Genomic DNA, 20262 nt, shown 5'->3' on the forward strand with positions numbered 1-20262 from the left:
TGTGCTATAACAGATTTAGTTCTGTTTTGTTAAACAGATATGGTTTACTAACTAAACTGAAATGAATTTTTTATTGACTAATTTTTTTATTTTCTTACATTGTTGTTCATTTTTGTACAATATTTGATTTCTCCCCCCGGGTATAGTCCCCATAATTTTCCCACCACAGCACACGTGATCTACGTTTTTAATTGAAGCAAAGAATAACACAGTATTCAGTAAGTGTAACACATAATTCAATATAATACTCAGAAACTGTGATGTGGATGGCAAACAGAAAATAAGAAGATTAATAAGAAAATAAGAAGGTTAATCAGATAAGAAAGAAAATAAAAAGAGAACAAATAAACATTGGCAAGAACTGTCTAAGGGGCCAGAATGCCCCATAGAGAAAGGGAAGAAAAGAGATAAAAAGCAGAAAGTGAGAGAAATCACCACCCATAGGGGCAGGTACTTTTGATAAATAGTGGTTTGTTCCTCTATTTTTAGTGTGAGATATCTAGCTGTGAATATTTAGGACATTGATTCTCAAATGATGTTCTTGTACTGGGCACTTGAAACTAAATATTTTTAAATGATCTAATTTACAAGAAAGGTGTTCCATAAAGATTGCACTCCCCTCAATTTTTATTAAACTTCTAAAATTTTGAAATTTTAATATTATCATGCACATAGTTTAAAAAATCAAGTGGGGAAAGGACATGATGAAAGCAGCATTTGACCACCCTACTCTTTTGTACCTTCAGTCCCATCCACTGAGGAAAATAAATTTAATGTTTCCTGTGTAGATCTTTAGAGTGATTGCCTCCAAAAACTAAATAATATGCTTAATTACTATATGTCAACTTATCAAATTAACATTGGCTTTAAAATATTGCACATAAATGACATGACATTTAATTGCTTCATTTATACCACCCAGCCAAATTATATCCCCCATTTTTTTCCACTTCATCTCCTAAATTTTGATTTTTTTTCTGGTTTTCTAAGGAATTTTTACCTTTAAACACTGTATTAGAACTGTCATTTCTTGTTCCTCAATTTCTATCAACACCCCATTATAGAAAATGAAAATTTCAGTTCTCCTCTTTTAGTTCTCCTCTTTTCTGTGTTCCTGTTTTCTCATTTTTCATTTCCTGATATAGACCCCCAGTTATATTACCACCTCTAAAGTCAAATTTTTTTCAGGAATTTCATTTTGTTATACAAGATTATTATTTTATTTTTCATCAGTAGAAAGAAAGGACCAATAGAAACCAATGAACATATTTGATAAGATTAACAAATTGATTTTCAGATTGTCAATAAATTGTTTCTTTAAATTTAAAAACAATAAAAAGAAGGCTAGTAGTACATAATGGTGGTACGGTTCTCCAGAGGAAGATGTGGGCAATAGAAGTCCTACTTCCTTCCTTCCTTCAATATCTTAAGTAAAATGTCAACTTATTATTAATGTATTTTGGAGGAGAATTTACTTTTTAAAGTTAATTTCATCTGTAGAGGTGAGCATAGATTAAAAACAATTTTCAAAAAGTTACAGTGAATTTCTCTTAAATGATGTCTCGGAGTAATTCCTGAAGAGTTTCATTGAAGGGTAAATCTGTGATACCATAGATGGTAAAAGCACAGAGTAGTGCCTTTTAAGGTCTACAATCTGGGACAGATGTAAGCAGAAATGAGATAATGTCATGTTAAGAAATTTAGGAAGAGAGCAAATTTTCTCCTTGAAGAAATTTTCGTTTTTAATTAAAATTCACCAAGATGTGGGGTTAGATGTAAACGTTTCATGGATAGTCTTTGAAGCCTTCGTTTGGAAGTGGAGTAAGGATAGAAGGCAGAATGATGAGTAATTGAATGAATGATGAGAAAAGGGGATCTAGAGTATTTGCTTGAGGAATCTGTAGTGCACGTGGGAGAAACTGTAAACATTTAAGGCAAAGTCTTGCAAGTAGCAGGCATTCACTACATTTTTAATGTATTAATGTGTTCTTTCTTGACTGAAAGAGAAATGTGGTCACTTCTTTTTATTCTTTATTTCCTTTTTTTTGTTTATTCCTTCCTTCACTTACCCTTTGCCTTTCATTTTCCTGTCTCCCTCTTTTGCTTTATTTATCTTTCCTTTCTATCAAAGAAAGGCTTGCACATATATAGATAAGGACAATAAGAATGAATTGATAAAGAGAGAAGAAATGTAACCCAGACATTGCGAAAAACAAAGAAGAAGGAGAGAGTGCATAATCCTCTCTTTGAGTCTAAAGGGCCCAGGACAGAATATCAACATATTAGCTGAACTAGCACAGATATTTTTTCTATGATGTTTGTCTAGATAAAAGTAGAGGAGTGTTTAGATTCCTGCCATTCTTCTACTCTAAGAATAAATAAAAAATAAACAAACAAAAATCAAATTACCATAAACACATTTCAAATATGAGTGAACATGGGATTATATCCAAAGAGAGAAAAATTACAGGGAGTTTGTATAGTTTGTGTTTTGGAGACCTGTAATCTATAAACGATTATCTGTATTCAAACTAGCTATTGGACATTTTTCTACAGACAGATATTATTTTGAGTTTTACAGGTGTCCAACAGATTTACTTAAACATAATCTCAAGAAACTAAAGAACATCATGGCATTTATTATATTTGAAATGTAATAAATAGAATAGGAAGGAAGAGGATGATGGCTACTTTCCAAACCAAGAGCTATGGTATCTTGGTGAATTGAAAAGTTTCAGGATCTAGTTATTACTTTGAAGATTCACAAACTTGACTTTATGCTCTAAGACCAGAGTCACTTCTTAAGGTCCAACTCATTTTAGCCGAGTTTATAACACCTAGACTTATTCACCAGAATACTAGCTCCTCAAATTATGAGAAATTTTATTGTGATGCCTCAGATATCCCTCTCTTCTGCCTGGCACATTATCTCCTTTCAATCAAGCTGTGTGGGAAGGTAAATCAGAATTTTATTTGGGTTTTTTGAATGAGAGTCTATAGAGTAAGATGTGTAGTTCTTAGGTTTTCTGAAATTCAATAATAATGACCAAATGTACCTATATATTTGAAAAGAACACATCTGCCACATGGACTTGATATATTTTTCATCTGAATTCTTGTGAGACCTATTGTATATTCAATATTCTATGCCTTTTAATACCATTATATTCGTCTAATCATTTATATTCACCACAAAAATGTAAGTTTTTTCATGATTTCCTTTGCAGTTTGTATGGACACTATCATCAACATATCACATAAAAGGGAAACTGAGGCTCTGAAATATAAAGTAACTTGGCCAAAGATCCTGCAGATACTAGCATGTGAAACCTTGAAAGTGAGGAGCATCTCTAGTATTTTTTATCATCCCAAGTATACTGCTCTATAAGAGGCACTTGTAGCATATTTGTTGATAATAGTAGGTTTATAGAAATATGTATTGACAAAACTGATGTTTGAATATTTATAGAAATAGTTTTCACTTTACTCAATATTTCACAAGTTTCCTGTAAATATTGACTTTCCCTTAATGCATTTAAAACATAACTTACATTATGAAAATTGGATTTTTCTACATTTTAGCATATATCTCTGTTTCAAAAGATGACAAATGTTAGTTTTCTTTCTTTTTTAAAAATTTTTTAATAGGTTGGGCCTCCCCTGGTGTCACAGCAGTTGAGCGCTGGGTTGCAAGGCTGCCTGCAGCCTCCGCAGCACCAGTTCGATCCCCGGCCACCCACGAAGGTCCCACCACACACACACACACACACACACACACACAAAAATATATATATATATATATTTAATAGGTTGACAATTGTTGTATAAAATTGCATAAACGTGGGGATAAATTTTCATCTCTATGTGACAATAAGCCACACCTGACTCACCACCAAGTTCTGGTGCTGTTTCCATTAGCAGACAGATGTCCTCTACCTTTCCCTCCCATCTCCAAATGCTGCCGTCTCATAACCGATATATTTTCTACAGTCTAACAATTGTTTTTGTTGTGATGTTAGTTCATTTTTTAATTATTTTCCTCCACATGAGCTAAATAATTTAATAATTGTTTTTAACTTTCTGATTTATTTAACTTAATATAATCACCTTAAGTTTCATACCTATTGCCTCAAAAGGCAAGTTTCATCTTTTTGAATAGCCAAGTAGTATTCCATTGATTATATATACAACAACTTCTTTATCTGGTCAGCTTTCAACAGGTAGTTAGATTGTTTGTTTATCTTATGTGATGTGAGTAATACTGTTATGAATATAGGAGTACATAAATCTTTCTGAATTCATGTTTTAATTTTCTTCAGATAAGTAACTAGGAAAGGTATTGTTGGGATATATGGTGTTTTTGGTTTTGTTGTTTATGTTTTTAAAGGAATCTCCAAACTGTTTTCTATAGGGACTGCACCAATTTAGTTTCCCACCAACAGTAAACAAGGGTTTCTTTTTCACTGCACCCTCACCAACTATATTCCCAGTTTTGTTTTGTTTTTTTAATTTGGCCATTCTCACATGTGTGAGGTGCTCTCTCTCATTGTGACTTTTAATTGAAATTCACTAATAATGAGTTTGAGCATTTTTTTTTTCATGTTGTCTCTGTATATCTTCTTTGAAAAAGTGTCTATTCAAATCTGCCATTTTTTGTTTGGGTTTTCTGCTTTTTGTTGAGTTTTATGAGTTCTTTTATACTCTGAATAAAGATGAATAAGTTTGAAATATTATTTAAGTGTTTAGTACTATTAAGGGCAGTTGCATTTCTACTCTGGAGTGATATATCAATTCTTAGACTTAATTGCCAACAACAAGTTCTTGGAAGTTAGAGCAGACAATAAAATTACTAATGGGTATAGTAGGAATAGAATTGCTGGTTCATACAATACATTTGTTTTTATTTTTTGGATAAACTTCCATACTGTTTTCCATAGGGATTGGACCAGTCAGCAAACAAAAATATACAAGAGTTCCTTTTTCTGCAAATGATCACCTATACTTGTTTCTAGTCTTTTTGATATGGGCCATTCTCATGGGTATGAAATGGCATCACAATGTGATTTTGATTTGCATTTCACCAATGATATGTGATGATGAGCATTTTTCATTTGCTTATTGGCCATAAATGTGTCTTCTTTGGAGAAGTGTCTAGCTCTTCTGCCTATTTTTTGATTGGCTTATTACATGGAATACTATCCAGCATAAAAAAAATGAACTCTTGCATTTGCAACAGCACAGAACTAGAGGGGATAATGCTAAGCAGAATAAGTCAGAAGGAGAAACAAATATTAGATGGTTTCATTTATATGTGGAATATAGAGAAACAAAATAAAGGGTCAGAAAAAATCAAAGCAATAACAAACCCTAGATATCTGTCTGTAGCATTAGGATATTAGAAAGGAAGGGGAAGGTGAAGAACAAAGTGTGGAGGGGACCCAATGGACTACAGTATAGGACTGTAGATGCCTTGTTTGTGGATATGGTGTAGTGACATACATCTGAAGACTCATGATCCTGTACCTCTAATCATATACAGTGTTGTAAACCAGTGTTGCCTCAATTAAAAAAAAAAAAAAGGAAGGAAGAAACAACAAAAGAATAAATGAAAACTTCAACTTAATAAATTCCATCTTCCCTCTCTGTCCTAAAAGAACTAGATGGAGAAAACCTGCCCACCTGAAGACAACAATTCCTTACATTTTTGTACCAGTTGTAACTTTCCAGCTCTCTCATGGCAGAATGTAATATGTTATAGCTGCACCATAGCAGTAACTCAGGTGGTTTTTTTTTTCATTATTGTTTAGCAGTGTGAAAATCAATAGTGTGTACATGATTTTTATCTTTCACGATGACTGGTATTCTGCCCAACCAAAAGATTTAGTTAGAAATCAAGAAATTCCTTGAATGTGTTACTTGCAAAAGCTTTTTTTTTCTGACTGAAATCACTGCCTAAGTCTCAGAGATATTAGAACAATCTTAAAGTTATCTTTATTTCTTAATTTTGTAAATCACTGATGTGATTTTTTTTTTTTAATAGAGGCATGTTTTATTTATTTATTTATTTGTTTGTTTGCTTGTTTTGTTTATACATGCACTGGGTACAGTCAGAAGTGCGGAAGGGTGAGAGAATTCACCAGAGCCAGAGTGGGGAGCAGAGCAGGCAGAAGGACCGAAGTACACTGCTGAGGGGAGCAGCGGGCGGCAGGAGAGGTCTGCGCGCCATGTGGGACCCTCCTCTGGTGGCCTGGGGAGCAGCCGGGGATCGAACCGGCACCGCAGAGGCCGCGGGCAGCTTCACAACCCAGTGCTCAACCGCTGCGCCACCGGGGAGGCCCACTGATGTGATTTTTAAGTGATACCTATAACCTCTGAAAAATATGTATTTTCATAGACAATGTATATAATGTGACCATAAATATTACCTCAAAGATGGCAATACCTGCTTTGGGGAGTAAATCATAGTTATCTCAGTTATCAAGAATTATTTCAAGTTGAGTGTTAAGAAATTCCATTTAAGATCATTGCAATTAATCATGTGATTAACTGCTTTGGTATAAGACCCAAAGCCATGTTAATTTGATTTAAATGACTTGCAATTGGGAGATTATCACTTGGATCTAAATTCTAAGGTAGTAAACGTATGTGTCTTAAGCAACAGGTATAGAGAAGGACTCAAGGTTTTACTTGATTGTGTGTTAATAGCTTGAGGAGGTCGCAAATATGTTTGAATTCTTAGGCTCAAGCCTAAGACCTAATTTAGGTCAAGCAAGGTGATGACTCCTCTCTATTCTATGAGAACCCAGTGATATAAAAATCCTGGATCAAATTTGGATAATACACTAAAATGGTTATAGAATATGGGGGATGGTAAATGGGTTTTATGTTTTAAAGTAAAATCTAATTATTTGTGGCTGCCTAGAGAAATGGGTTAAATCCGATTCTGAGGACTTATCTAGGCCCATTGGGAAATGGTGTTGGATTTGTCTAGGAAGAAGGTAATGCATTCTTTATCATTATATATGTTCATTGGCCAACAGAGGGGATATAAGAGTGCTGGCAGAATTCAGACTCATATCTCCTAAACATTTCTTTCTCATTAAAGATAAACACTTGCTAAAATTCTCATCTGCCTCTTATGAGTGCCATTTCTTAGAACAAGAATAGCAAAGTATGGCTAGCAGACCAAATCTGGACTATTACCTATTTTTATGTTATTTTATATTTTAGTTTTAGTGGGTTGATGTTGGTTTGCATCATTGTTTGCATATTAGAAGTATAGGACCCCCCTCATATTTATATATGTTAAATTTAATATGTAAAGTATCAGGTTTTGAATTTGTTCTTTAGCTTATGTTTGGTGGGATTTTTTTTTTTGTTATATTGCCTTTTAATATATTTTTAATTTATTTTTTTATTTAGTGAATGTTAAGAATCTAGACTGTAAAAGAGATGCTCATATAGTATTTCTCTTTTTTTTAATTATTTTATTTTATTTTTTTACATCATTGTTCATTTTTAAACAATATTTGCATCCCCCCACCCCCCTCAGGTATAGTCCCCTTAGAGTTTCCTTCACCAATGCATCCATGCACCATCACCTCAGTCCCCTATGTTCCTCCCTCCTTCCACCCCTCCCTCTAATCCCTCGCCTGTCTTCTCCCCTGCAGTATGTCTATGATTTATAATTGTCTGTTTTTGCTTTGTTGTATCTTGTACTGTTATTAGTTTTTTTTTACACTGATGTCTTATTTGGTTTCCCTATATTCTACCTATAAGTGAAACTATCCAATATTTTTCTTTTTCCTTCTGGCTTATAATTCCTTCTAGCTCCATCCACATTGCTGCAAATGGCATGAGTTTATCTTTTTTGATTGCTAATAATATTCCATTTTGTATATATACCCATCTTCTTGATCTAGTCATCTATTTTTGGGCATTTGGGCTGTTTCCGGGTTTTACCTATTGTAAATAGTGCTGCATAAACATAGGGGTACAGGTGGTCTTTTGAATCAATGTTTTTGTGTCCTTTGGGTAGATTCCTAGGAGTGGAATTGCCAGGTCATATGGTAGCTCCATTTTTAATAGACTGAGGAACCTCCAGACAGCTTTCCATAGTGGTTGGACCAGTTTGCACTCCCACCAGCAATGTAGGAGAGTTCCTTTTTCACAACATCCTCGCCAACATTTGTTGTTGCTTGTTTTTTTTGATATGTGCCATTCTTACTGGTGTAAGGTGATATCTCAATGTGGTTTTGTTTTGCATTTCCCTGATTATAAGGGATGTTGAACATTTTTTCATATGCCTGTTGGCCATTTGCATTTCCTCTTTGGAGAAATGTCTTTTAAGTTCTTCTGTCCATTTCTTGACTGGATTGTTTATTTTGTTTTTGTTGAGTCCTGTGAGTTCTTTGTATATCTTTGTGATCAGTCTCTTATCAGTTGAATGGAGTGCAAAGATTTTTTCCCAATCAGTGGGGTGTCTCTCTGTTTGGTTAATGTCTCTTTTGCTGTACAGAAGCTTTTCAGTTTGATGTAACCCCAGGTGTTTATCTTTTCCTTGACTATCCTTGCTTTGGGTGATGAGTCTCTAAAGATGTTATTGCAATGTATGTCTTGTAGTGTTTTACCTATATTTTCTTCTGTATATTTTATGGTTTCAGGTCTTATGTCCAGTTTTCTTCTCCATTTTGAGCTGATTTTTCTGCATGGTGAGAGGTAGTGGTCTAGTTTCTTTTCTTTTTTTTTTTTTTTTGCATGTGGTGGTCCAGTTTTCCCAGCACCATTTATTGAACAAACTGTCTGTGTTCCATTGCATGTTCTTTGCTCCTTGGTCAAAGATCAGTTGTCCATATAAGTGTGGTTTTATTTCTGTGCTCTCTATTCACTTCCATTTGTCTGTGTGTCTGTTTTTGTTCCAGGACCAAGCTGTTTTCATTACTATGGCTTTGTAGTATAGCTTGAAATTTGGAAAGTGTGATGTTTCCTTTCTCCTTTGTTTTAATCAGTAGGGCTTTGGATACTTATGGTTTTTTGTGGTTCCATGTGAATTTCATCAGTATTTGTTCTATTTCTTTGAAGAATGTCATTGAGATTTTTACTGGAATAGCATTGAATCTGTATATTGCTTTTGGTACTCTCAAAGATACAGAAATAAAAAGAGCCACATGAGAAAAGGAGAGTGCAAAGGAAGAAGTATGAAGACATTCTTCAACAACTATCAGACTCCATGGAGAGAGGAAATGTAAGAGTTATAGGCATTCCAGAAGGTGAGGAGAGAGGCAAAGGAACAGATAAATTATTCAAGGAGATAATTGAAGAAAACTTCCCAAGCATGAAAAAGGAGATGAATATAGGCATACAAGAAGTGAGAAGAATACCCAATTACCACAATGAAAAGAAAATTATAGCAAGACACATAATAGTAAAGCTTGCAAGAGTCCAACACAAGGAAAAAATAATGAAACTGGCAAGGGGGAAGAAACAGATAACTTACAAACTTACAAGGGAAAACCAATCAGGTTAACTTCAGACGTCTCCAAAGAAATATTATGGGCAAGAAAAGAATGGTGGGATTTTATAAAATATTATACATTAAAGTCTCACTTTGATTGTCTTGAAAATAGTTTATAATTATTTATTTGATTTTGTATTAGACCAATGGCATTTTGGGTGTAAGAAAGAGAATGCTCTTTAGTATCCATTTATTTTAAAGATTTATTTATTTATGCATACAAGAACTGGGCTACAGGCCAGAGGTGTGGGGGGTAAGAGGACTCACCAGAGACAGAGTGGGGAACAGAACAGGCAGATCGACTGAAACACACTGCTGGGGGGAGCAGCAGGCGAGTCAGGAGGGGTCTGCTGCACCATGTGGGTAGCTTCCTGGCTGGCCAGGGATTGAACTCGTGCTGCAGAGGCTGCGGCTAGCTCCATAGGTTGCATCTTAACCCCTTGTGCCACCGGAGAGGCCATTTTTTTTACAACATCTATTAACTTTAAACATCAATTTCACTTAGTTTATCATGCTTAAGGACAGTCCTCTTTACCATTTATAGTGTGAAGGATGCATTTAATATTTGGGGGAGTATTATATATACTTTTTGATATAGTTCATTAATGCTTTAAGAAAAAATGACTTTATATGGCATTAAGAATGTTGGTGCCTGGATTTTAATTCAGTATTGTTAAATGTCATTTAAATCCTCTTATCCTTTTTTATTTTGTATAATTCATCTGTTCTAGATTGAAAGTAATATGTGAAACTTCCCCCTGAGACTTTGTCTATATAGTTACCTTTGTATATCTAATATATTTTCTGTGTTCTTATAATGAATCTGTAGAGGAGCTATTGAAGATAGGAGGATGCTGCTTCTGTTGTAGATGACTCAGAGAGTTACAAGATGGTCTTCTGTTTATCTGATCAGCACAGCTTCTGCCCCTGCCATGCAATGCAGGGCAGAATTCAGAACCTGATACTTTACATTTTAAATTTAAAATATACAAATATGAGGTGGGGGGTGGGTCCTATATTTCTAAGCACAAACAACGATGCAAACCAGCTTTTCTATCTCACCAAGTTTGGGCAAGTCGTTTAGTCATTCACTGATCTTCTCTTGCTCTTTAACATCCATATTCAAGGTTCTTGGGCCCACATTCTTCAGAACTTGCATCAGTAGCCACAGCTCTCAGGACTTGGGCTTGAACTAGGAGACACTACTGGCTTTGTCTTCGAACTTTTGACTACATAAACACATGAACCATTTCCTATAATAATCTCTTAATAGATAAATAAAATATATATTAAATATCTATACATCTCCAATTGTTCTGTATCTCTGGAGAATTTTGATTAATATAGCAATTGAGTGCTCACTATATATATATGAATCCACTTGTAATCCAATCCCTAGTCATCACCAGTCATATAATAATTTGCAATTTTACCAACTACTTAAATGAAAACAGCAAGTGCTATGTGAAATTGACATACATTGGGAACAACAACCTATTCTTTGGACAATAGGATCAAGACAGAGGAATACCATTCACCAACTTCACCACTTTCAAGCTGTGCTGACTGGCAAATGAGTTATCCTTTCTGCACATCAGTCTCCTCATCTGTAAATATGGATAATAAGTATAAATGACTCATAAGGTCTAAGTGACTAAGTAGTGATAAATATAAAGTGCCTATTATAGGGTTTGTGCATATTTAAATGTTAAATACATAAAGCTAACAATTATGCTATCAATATGGAACACGACGAGCTGAAACAATGGGCATATAATAGACATGAAAAGGTGTAGTTCCATGACTGTGTTTTTCAAAAATCCATTTCTAAATACAGGAGGAGAAATCCCATGTAAAAAAACCTTGAGTTTTACTTGTCTACAAATTCAATATTGGCCAACCATGTAACAAGTGAGCAGGTTGACCTAGACTTCATTTTTGTTCCAGATAAAAGGAGTTATCCTCTTTGTGAAAGAGATAATGTTATAACTGCTTAATATGAGGTGCAATATTTTGAGAATGACATCCATAAATTGGTTTGTGGCCAGAAAAGCCAATGAAAATGATTAAACCTTGTGGTTCAGTAAATAAATGAATTAAATGGGGGAATACAAGCTCGAGAAAGAAATGACAAAAGAGGTTTTGACCAGCTGGCCATTTACATACAATGACATCCATGCAACCAGATAATGGAAAGAGAAGACTCTGTACTTGGAAATTGAAAGTTCCCTTAGCTATATTAAGTGAAGAACAGCAAGCTGCAGAATAGTGTGCATATTGTTTGCTATATTTTTTATAAAAAAGAAAATCTCTATATTTGCTTAGAGATTCACAAATTTAAAACTTGGGAAGAAAGTAAGAACAGAAATTACCTACTGGGGTGAAAAAAATGGGTGGAAGGAGGATAAGGACAAGGACTAGAGGAAACTGCTTCATGCGTTACTCAATCTGGTTTCTCCTGAAGCCAAACCTGAGATGACAATATTTTATCCAAGTATTTTTCAGGAGATGATTCAGGTAACAGATGTAGATGATCAGAGAAGAGAAAGAAGCAGCAGATGACAAATGATTACACAGTTGCTACTGTGAATGAGTGGAGCCAGCCCTGTGGAAATCTCTGCATCAGAATCACTCCAGCACTAGGCCAGGAAAGGTCACTGAACACTGGCCACTTGAGGTGGCAGGACAAGGGTGTGGAGAGGCTGGGGGGAGTAAGAGGGGAGGATGGGAGGTGCTTGGAGGGAGTGTTATAGAGCAGCCCCGATATTAAACGGGTTCCTGGCTGTGGGTCCTCACCCACGCGCTTAAAAGGGACTTATGAATACTCCACTACAGACACACACAAAAGGTTAATAAAAGGTTTATTTACAAGGGAAAAAGGAAATAAGGAAAATGTACAACTCAGGGAGAAAATAGGGAAATAAAGTCTTTAATGCGTCCTACCCGATCCGCCGACCTGGAAACCCAAAGTCACTCTCAGAGCTGGCTGGACACTGCAAGCTGGTGGAGAGCCAAAATGGGGGGACCCCCAAAGCCCATGTGTCTGCCTTTTATCTCCACCTGGCTGCTTAACCCCACCCTCAGGTCCCAGCTACCTTCCCTTTGGTGGTGATGGGATTTGGAGTTTCCAGTGTCTTTGGCTTTGGCCCGGGGTGGGGGTGGAGTCCACAAAGCCTGTATGGAATTAGCTTTAGGACAGCCTTTTCCCCCTAACAGGAGCATCATTGCTTTTGATCATAGACATAGAGTGGAAACCCATAGTATCTGTTACAATACTTCTGAATCTTTTTGATTTCTGAAGCTCTATGCAAAAATAATTTTAATAAAATTTATAAAGGAAAATAAAATAACCATGTATAACAAAATATTAGCAATACTGATAGCCAGAGGGGATTAGATTTCTTCTCTGTCAGTTCCAAATACAAAACTAAAAACAATATATCTTATTACAGGATGGCAAATATCAGCTAAAGTGGAAAGAACTTTCTAATAATTAGATCTGCAGACTTATAAGGTCTAGGTAATTACCAATCATGGCTCTCACTCCATGAGACTAGAGCTCACTGAAGGAATTGTTTCAAACTAACATTTATTGGATATTAAGCTAAAGGAATAAGCAGATAGTCTCCAAAGGTGAAATCATTTGTTATGTTAAACAATGATTAATATGAAACTTTCATTTAATTCTTTCACTATATAACATCCTTATGCAGCGTTTGGTAGTAGGAAGCTAAAGTCTAAACCAAGGGTAATTGTTTGAGATGCTCTGCAACCCTGCTGACCCACTGAACAATAGCCCCAGAATCACCCAGGAGCTTGTTAGAAATACAGAACCCCAGGTCCAAGTTCTCCAAGTCAAAATCTGCATGTGAAGGAGATCCCCTGTGATTTCATATGCACAGTGATTTAGAAAGCAAGTTTCGAAATGTTTCGTTTCCACAACTACACTGTATAATTTGTTTTGTCCTTAATAGTGTATTTACCTATGTTTAAGCTACATTTAATTTTACTTCAATTAAACATCTTTTAATTTATAAAGCAATAACATACAAATTGAATTCTCTGTGATAAGCACACTCACTGATAATTATACGCACCTTTTAAAATATCATCTCAAATTCACTATTTATGTGATACTAATAGATAATTCAAAACTGAATGATTTAGTTGTTTTCTCAAATTTGAATGCAGTGTCAAGTATTGATGATATAGCACCTAGATAGCCTCAGTGCCAACTAGGCAACCTGTTAAAATATTATAGTTACATAGTTGTCTTCAGTTCTTTATAAACTTCACTCACAATTGTGAGACACTCTATTATGAACTGAAACAAAGGTACCTGAAAACATGAATAATACATAGCACTAACAATGCTTTTGGAACCATTATGGTGTAGAATATTGTATCAATCTATAATTTGAAGATGGGACTAAATGGATCTTTCATCTAAAAGAGCTGCTGTGATATGTCAATTTGTGCCTGATGTTAATAAGAATATAGTATCATCTAAAATCCATATTAAAATATTTTATATAAGATGTACTCACATTAATAGATATCTTTGTCATTTGTTACTAAATACAGCTGTTAAAAGAACCTCTTAAGTGCTTTCAGAATTTGTTTTTAAGACCTTGACATTGGATTGAATAAAAAGTATTATGGAACTAATCCTTCATTGTGAAAATGGACATAATGGATAAAATACTGTATGTTGCTTACTTCATATTTGCCAGGTCAAATTGAAATTCCCATCAGCATTTGACACCCCCTTACATGGCCACATAATAAATGAGCAAGAACTTAAATGTGGACTTTAAATATTTCATTCATTAGACATTATTACCGTGCTGTAGAGTTCAACTTTTGAGAATATCTTTCACATTTCTTTGAACATTATAGTCTTTCCTTGTGAACCTCTCATGTAATTGGGGAGTAAAATAAGGTAGCTCACTCAATTATGAATCATTGGATTATAAATTCATGTATCAACCATGAATTCAACAAGTACACAATGATCTGTTTGATCTGAAATTGCATCAGAGTGTGAAGTACTACTTTAGGAGGATTAAATTAATAAAATAAATTGAATAAATGTTCTATATAAGTGAAATATGGCACCTTCACCTAAGGGTAAATAAATAAATCCACTGTTTACATTGTTCCCCTTTGACTTCATTTTCTCCATCATCTTCTTGCTGACACTAACTGTTCCTCCATTTGATGGAATCAATATTTTAAATATGAATCAAAATGCAAAGTAGGGAGGGCTTAGACACACTAAGTTTGCAATAATTTTTTTCTAATGGCTTACAGTCATTTATCTTAGTCTGAAAGGCTTTTGACTAGTGGTGAGAGAATCACAGTATTTTCATATTTTAAAGCTGCATTTATTCTTCAAAAGTGTTATCTTTATTATTGCATTTAAATAAAATAACCTTAGAACTACCACTATTTATCATTTTTATTATTGTCATTATCATTATTTTGTAAAATGAATATACAAAGTGACTTTTATGCAGCTTTGGTGTTATAATTAGTAAAATTCAATTTTTTTCAGGGAGGTTTATATTTGATCTCTGTCATTCCTCTATTTTCTCTACTATGGAAAAGATTCACCTGTGAGATGCATGCTAATGTTATGCTAACCTTACAGACAGATTTTGAAGAAGTCATTCTAAATGACTTAGCACTTTGGGGAGCAAATCAGACTTGAAAATGTATAATTTAAGTTTTAATTCTCAAATTTTCTGCTAACTTCTTAACTATTTCCATGTGTGGTAATATCTTACCTTAAATTTAAATAGATGATTAACATTGCTTTAACATGCTCATAAAGTCTAGAAGTTCTGTTATAATTTGACTATCAAAACTATCTAGAAAGCCTAGTTACTAATCCAAAGTGATCAAACTTACTTTGTATCAAGAACTAAATAACTTTCTCCTTTCCTTAGTTTTAAATTCTAAATTATGTTGACATAGCCCATGCTGGTCTCAATCAATATAATCAACTTGAATAATGTCTTTCTCCCCTGACCACTCCTTTCCAGAGCTTTTGTAGTTTGGATGGGTATCTTTATAGAATCACCTATAAAAAACAGGTTTCAATTAGAAACTTGGAGATAAAATTTTATGCACTAAGGAAGATGAAGAAATAGTACACTAGAATCACAAAATTAATTGCTGCTCAACAAGAGAAGATAAAGATAAAACACAAAGTCTCCAAGTTAGCCCAATTTCAGTATTTGTGCATTCTCACTTGATCTTTTGGGTACTTTTTGACTCAAATTTTTCCTTCACGGTGTTAGCCTACTCTGTTGGTCTTTTCCTTCCTGTTGGCATCCATGTCACCTTTAAATAGCTTCCTATTTTGTCATTCTGCAGACAAACTGTCTATGCTTTGGATCCCCCTCCTGCCCCTCCTGCACCCTGCCCCTCCATCGCTAACACATTCTGCCATTACTTTCAGGCCACACAATGTCACCATCTTCATGCTTTCCCTTGCACTCACCCAGCTGATGTCCGACATCCTTCATTTTGCAGCATCTGAGCAGAACCACAAGATGACAACTTTAGGATCATAATGCGAATTAGTTATGCTCTCACCATTTCCCATTCTCATTAAATCATTGTCAAGACAATGGATTCATGTGGTACCATTTCCTGTTCTCATTACAATTTTTGTCACAGGAATGAGGTATCAGAATTTCAATGTTTCGTGTAGGCTTTGAAAAATAATAGTTAACTCTGCTGCTTTGACCTTTTTTTTTTGTTCTACATTTGGCTCAGTCCTGCCCTTTTCTCTCCTGCCGATCCATGGCCTTGACAATGAGAAGATTAAGAGTCTAGAATACGGCAAAAGTTAAGAAATCATGTCAGGATTACGTTAAATATTTGCCTTTCTCTTTTCAATGGCAAAACTAAGCCCACCATTGCAGCATGCTTTACACAAAAGTGACAGAATATACTAGTCATTTCTTAGAAAAATGGCTTAACATTCTTTTCTATTTTCATTTTTACTTCCTTTCAACTTAAATAACAAATATACAACTTTTCCTTAAAGGAAAGCAAGGAAATATCATTCATATTTTCTGTTTTTTTAATGATTAGGAATTTTTCTTACTTTCAGAAAAAATATTCTTACTGTTCAAATATACAATTTGAATAAATTACTTGATTTCCCCTCCCTGCTGATCCTAGCTGCCTTTACCAAGGTTTGTTTTACAATTGATGGCTTTGTTCTTCCAAGACAGTTACATGTTCTGTTTGGGTTCAGGTAGAATTCTTACAAACACTAAGTAATGATTTGTTAACTAAACGTTCCTGAAGCTGTCTGTCAGCCCTTCCTACAGTATAATAGCAGCTTCACTTGCCTGCAAGTCACTTCAGGGTACTCTAATTAAACGCGAACTTTGTAAAACAGCAGGGATTCTCAGAAACTGTGGACACGCTATAGAAAGATGCATTCTCCTAGGTAGTATTCCATGATAGTTTTTGCTTTTGTTTGGTTCAGAAAATACAGTATGAAAGAAAAATAGAAATTGCTAATTGCTAACAAATCAATGACCCTATTTGCAGAGAATGTTTTAACTTGTATATGCTTAAAAGTAAATTTCAATTCTCCCTGGATTCAGAATAAGGAAACTGAGTTCAAATTGGTCAGTGTTTTTTAACTTGCTTCCCAGCCTATCACATGTTATCTGTATTGTTTTCATTTGCTCTTTGTTTTGCATAGTTCTTTTCAGATTCAGAGTTTTCACAAGAAATAGCAATAAAATTTTAACACATAACTTTTCAGCATCTATGAATATTACTATAAACTCCTTTTATTGCCTTTAATTTATTGAGCAACTATTTGATAGGCTCCCTTATATTAAATCATATGTATTGCTTGATCATATGTATTGTTTTGGGATTTTACTTTTTAGCATTTTATTTGGATTTTTTTAAGGGAGTTAATAGTGTAGTTTTGTTTTGTTTGTGCTATCTTTGCCAGGTTTGGGTATTAACTGGGGAGTTTCCTTATTTTTTTTGTGGGCTGAATTGTTTTTGTAATAGTGTGCAATTCCAAAAGGCAGAAATCTCAGCTTTGAGGGCATCTTGAACTGATAGCTCTTTCGTGGCACATTTCTAACCATATGGTAAAATCTTCTAATATAAGTGGGCTATTCTGATTATCTTTTCTTTTGGGGGAAATTTTGTTAATATGTGTTTTGCCAGGTAATCACCATTTTATCTAGGATTTCTAATTAGCTGCCATAAATTTGCAGACAGTAGTGCTTTCAAATTTGTTCAATTTTTCTGAATCTATGGTTATATGTCCCACTTCTCATTCTTAAGCATGTTTATTGTTATGATTTTTTCTTTCTGCTACTAATAATATTACAAGAAGACTTTATTTTACTAGTCATTACTAAGAATCATCTTTCAGATTATGTCTCTATTCTACTTAATATTTATATTTCTTGTTCTTAATTTTAAGCTTTATCCTTGTGTCTTTTTGATTATTTTATTCATTTACTATTTCTTAAGATGTTACATAATTCTTTTCTCTTGCTTTAATCTGTCTTCCTTAGTACTGAAGTTATTAATAATCCACTTTGAGCCATATTTTTCCTTAATACAGATACTTGTCACTAAACCACTATGTTTTGGATTAAATAGTCTCTGTCACGGTATTTCTAAGATTGCATTTAATTTCAATTTCCAGAAATTACCTAGGAGAATAATTTTTAATTTTTCAACATAAAATTATTTGTCTATCTTTTGCCTATAACCAACGGCATTAGGTAATTGTATGAATTTATCATTTATTTAAAAAATAGTCTACAATTGTAGCTTTCCTTTTTAAAATAGGATTTTTTAAGTTGAAGTAACATTGCATTATAAGTCTCAGGTGTTTATCACTGAGAATATAAACTATATAAAAATATAAATGTTTTTAATGGTTAAATTTTGCAAATAGTCCTAGACATTCAAAAACATATTCTCTATTTCAGAGATGAAAATATAGCTGTATATTTATTAAGTCAAGTTTATTAATCACTTCTTTTATGTCTTTCCTAATTTAATTTAGTAGATCTGTTTAATTCTTTCAGAATTAGAATTCTCACTGTAACTTTATTTTGATTATGTTCTATTTATAAAATAATGTTTTTGTTCTATATAATAGTTGTTTGAAGATGCGAATGTGTTCAGTATATCTACATCATAATTGTCCTTCTTTAACTTTCATATGGTGTGCTAAGAATTTCCATAATTTGCTACAGAATACACAGGAAGCAGAGACTGTGACCTTAATCATAATTGTTTCTCTATATCAATCTCCATTATTAAAATTTTTACCCGTGAGGTGGTATATTGAAGGAAATTTGCCATTACATGAAAGTATTCCCTATGAACTGACAGCTAACCAAATATCTTCCCTCTAAATATTCCTTTTCAATGAACACAAAGATCTGCTATGGCCTTGGGGTTTCTGAGTCAGATTAACAGGTGGTTTTCTTTAGCTGCTAGCAATACAAACCAACTCTAGCTAGTTTAAGCTTTTAAAGTGTAAAGAAAGGATGTTATCAAGTATCTCATAGAATGCTAAAGGCTTGAGGACAAGACAAACACAAGGAGGGTTTTTCTTTTCTGTTTGTTTCTTTGTTTTTGCAATGCATTATAAGTCAGGCAGCTGTGATAGGAAGGATGATAGAATGGTATGCAACTTATAGCCCTGACACTGGAGGAATGCAATTCTATTTGAAATTTTTTGTTGTGTAGTTCCAAATAATCAGAAAAGAACAGTCAGTGGTGAGAGCCTAACTGTAACAATAACAATAGCAGCTGACATTTATAGATTGTAAAGACTGACCAAGCCCTGTTCCCGAAACACCTTATTATCATATTCATTTTAAGAAGATTGAAGCATAGGACCCAGGATTCCACCCCAGCCAGTCTGACTTCTATTTCTGCTTTCCTATCTCTTACATATTGAAGAAAAGAATTCTTCTAGACAAATGTGTAGACAAGGAGATATAACAGCATATTCCTTTTCAGTATCCACAGCATAGCTTACCTTTCCCATCTCTGAATTTTTCTTAAAATTCAGCATATGAATGATGTATGTCGTATCTGCCAAACATTCTTTTCTTTGAATGATAACAAATCCAACATGACAAAGTCTCCTCCCCCTAAAGTTTATGTCATTTCAACATCCCCAGTCATTTTGTTGGTCTGAAACAAAGATGGTCCAGTATTAAAACCAGAATTCAAATTATTCTTGTTTGTTCCACACATAGACATTAAATTTTAAAGGGAAAAAAACCCAGGGAAAGATGTTCCTAACATATGTTCAGAAAACAGATTACAAAATATCATATACAATTCTGTTTCTACTCATGCTTTACAGAAACATGTAGACATACACACACAAGCATATAGGCATTTTGGAAGGTGTACATGTTTCTTACACTAGTTATCTCTGAAGGTGTATGTTATTTTTATTTCTTCTTATATGTATTTCTACATCCCTATAGGAAAAGCTTTGCTTTCTTATGAAGAGAAGTGATTTAAAAAAAAAAACAATTTTATATGATTTTATTCTGTAGTATAATAAAACTTCTGAGACTAATAAGAACTCAAAACTGCCTGACCTCCTATTACTATTTAACTTTGTGTCAGTTTTGAATTCATATTGAGCATCTGTCTGGGCTGAGTCATATAGCAAATGCTCAGAGAAATACCACTTCTATACATTTCTCCTT

The sequence above is a fragment of the Talpa occidentalis genome, unplaced genomic scaffold (genome assembly GCF_014898055.3).
Source record: "Talpa occidentalis isolate TD23 unplaced genomic scaffold, MPIMG_talOcc4v2.1 talOcc4.10, whole genome shotgun sequence".
Lineage (NCBI taxonomy): Eukaryota > Metazoa > Chordata > Mammalia > Eulipotyphla > Talpidae > Talpa > Talpa occidentalis.